Genomic DNA, 2774 nt, shown 5'->3' with positions numbered 1-2774 from the left:
AGTCTCTTTTTGGTTCTTCTTACTTTTTGGTTAAACACTTTTGTAATGGAGTTTTAATTAATGAATGTAAGTTTTCTTTCATATTTATGGTTTATAGTATTGTAATTTTAATTCTCTAGTTCAAGGTTTAGTTCTAGGTGACAAGAACAAGCTGTGAAGCATCTCCTTTCAAGTTCAAATTTCTCTTTCAGATTTGTCTTCTCTAATATTAGCAACATCAGATTTGGTTTATTCCAGATCTGGTTTTAGTATTGGTAGTATTTCAAATCTCAATCAATTTTTCAAGTTCAAGTACTGAAGTTCAGGTAAGTAGGCTTTTACAGTAGTCTTCTCACCCCCCCCCCTCATTCCCTCTTCTTACTATACCCATTCAATTCTTAATTTAGGATTTAAATTTCAGTTTTCACATTATTACTCTCCCTTTCCCCCAAGGTTCATAGCTAGATTATGTGTTGGCTTTGCCCCTCTCTAGCTATGGAACCATCATTTTATTTTGATTATTTATATTGCATCATTTCTCCTAAAGCTGAGTAGAAAAGCCCTCGTAACAGTACTCTCTAGTCAAGTAGGGAAGCTCATATTATTTATGATGCATCCCTCAGGATAAGTAGAGATACCTACTTGTGTGCCTCTCTCTAGTTTTTTCGCCCTTATATTTTAGTTATTTACCTTTTCAGAACTTTTATTTCAGTTATTTGCTTTTTAATTGCGTGGTTTTAGTATTTAAATTCCTAGATGTGAATGGTTAGGTCGTTCAATTTTTAATTTCAATTCCAAATCCAATTTCCAATTTCCTTATTTGTGTTGGTTATGACGTTTTTAGATGCATTTGTGTTAGGACGGTTGTTAGAATTAGATCACAATCAATCAATCCGTACACTTACGCATTATTAAAAGAAGCTAAAAATAAAGTGGCTGCTCTCCTTATATTTGACCAGTTAGTTCCAGTTATCCGTATGCTTGCAGTTATTTTTAAAATTCAAACAAGTTTTTGGCGCCGTTGCCGGGGAGACAGTTCCATATTATTTTTCGCTTTCTTTGGGTAAATCGGAGTGCTTTGCTTGCTTTGTTTTGTTTTTCTTTTTCTTTTATTGAATTCCTGAGAAGAAAAACTTACAATAATAATTGTATCGGTGGAGGTCGCCAAGTCTCACAGTATGATAAAGACAGGTTTCACCCTGTAGTAGTACCTCAGGAATTGACCTGAGCAACCCCGGATTCCTGCCAGTAAGCTCCCTAAAATCTAAAAAAAATCAAAAAAAATAAAAAATCATTAAAAAACAAGTTTTCTTTCCATTCTTTTGTACTTATATTACTTTAGTTGTGGGTAGTGTTCTATTGCATGAGTGTTAGGTGGGTACGTAATACTAAGAATTGGTTAGAAAGAAGAGATCCAACAAGTAGTGAGCCTATACGTTTTCTCTCTTTAAAACCCTTCAATATGGGAGACCAACTGCCAAACCCTGCACCTAAATCTCTGAAAGATAGGTTCTACCCTACTAGAGTAGCCCAACCTTCCTGCATAGTTCTACCACAAGCCCAGGACAATAATTTTGAGCTCAAATCTCAGTACATCACTATGTTGCCCCACTTCCATAGGCTACCCTCTGAGGATACATACCTATTCCTTAGGGAATTTGAAGAGGTTTGCCTTTTGATTAAAGTCCAATAGTTGACTGATGATGCTGTAAAATTAAGGATCATAACTTTTGCGCTCAAGGACCAAGCTAAGAAATGGCTCTATGGTCTGCCTGCCAATTCCATTACCCATCCCTTACTCTAGTCTTCCTGAAAAAATTCTTTCCTTTCATAAAACCAATAAAATCAGGAGTGAGATTCTTCAATTCAGGCAGAAACCTAGTGAGTCATTCTCCAAATTTATGGAGAGATTTAAGGACCTCCTTCAAGAATGCCCTCACCATGGAATTGATACATGGCAACTTTGTCAAATCATTTATGAGGGTATTGATTATCAGACCAAGCAATTGTTGGAGTCTATGTGCCCCAAAGGTTTTACATCTTTTATAGATGAAGACTACGCTTCGAACTTTTTACTTGAATTGGCTGAGAAAATCAGAGAGCGGGAGTCTACTCAAGAAATTGAGAGGACAAGTGACCAAAGAGGATCAACTTAAGAGTCTTATCAAGAGACTCGAAGCCATAGTAGTCAAAGGACCTGCCCAACTGAACCAAATAAATCATTCTGTGCCTATATGTAATTGGTGCCAATCTCCTATGCATGTGATGGAGGAGTGCCCTAATATTTCTAGTGTGAATGGTTTAAATGTAGGTACTAAAAATGTGAATGCCATGTCTCAAACAACCCTTATAGTCATACGTATAATCTAGGATGGAGGAACCATCCTAGCGTCTCTTGGAATCAAGCCAATAATCAAGTAGGTCCTAATTTTCAACCCTTGAGTCAAGGGTAGTTTGTTCCCCAGCAAGCCAATCAAAGGAATATGCTCCCAAATCAGAAGAACAATTTTAGGATCCCCACTCAATCTACTATTCCACCACCTCCTGTAAATCAACCTCTAGGATTCATGAGAGGAGGTGGTGATTTGGCTAGGCTTTCTTCTTTAGAGAAAAGCATGGAACTTCTCATGAGTACTTTCATGATAAGCCACCATAACATGGAGAAGCAAATCTCCCAACTTGCTAATGTTTTGTATGAAAGGGAGAAAGGGAAGATGCCTAGTTAGCCTGAACCAAATCCCAGGAATGTGAATATGAATCATCAACCAGTTTCAAATCAATTGAATTTAATTCAA

The 2774-nt window shown here is 36.8% G+C and overlaps 1 non-coding gene across 1 annotated transcript; it reads right to left on the bottom strand.

Moving 5' to 3' along the window:
• Positions 1-1820: 1820 nt before the first annotated feature.
• Positions 1821-1927, bottom strand: LOC122086620. The gene has a single exon (XR_006142494.1). It is a non-coding gene; the product is annotated as a small nucleolar RNA R71 (small nucleolar RNA).
• Positions 1928-2774: the final 847 nt, after the last annotated feature.

This window comes from Macadamia integrifolia, chromosome 1 (assembly GCF_013358625.1).
Source record: "Macadamia integrifolia cultivar HAES 741 chromosome 1, SCU_Mint_v3, whole genome shotgun sequence".
NCBI lineage: Eukaryota > Viridiplantae > Streptophyta > Magnoliopsida > Proteales > Proteaceae > Macadamia > Macadamia integrifolia.
This window is presented reverse-complemented; position numbering and strand designations above follow the sequence as displayed.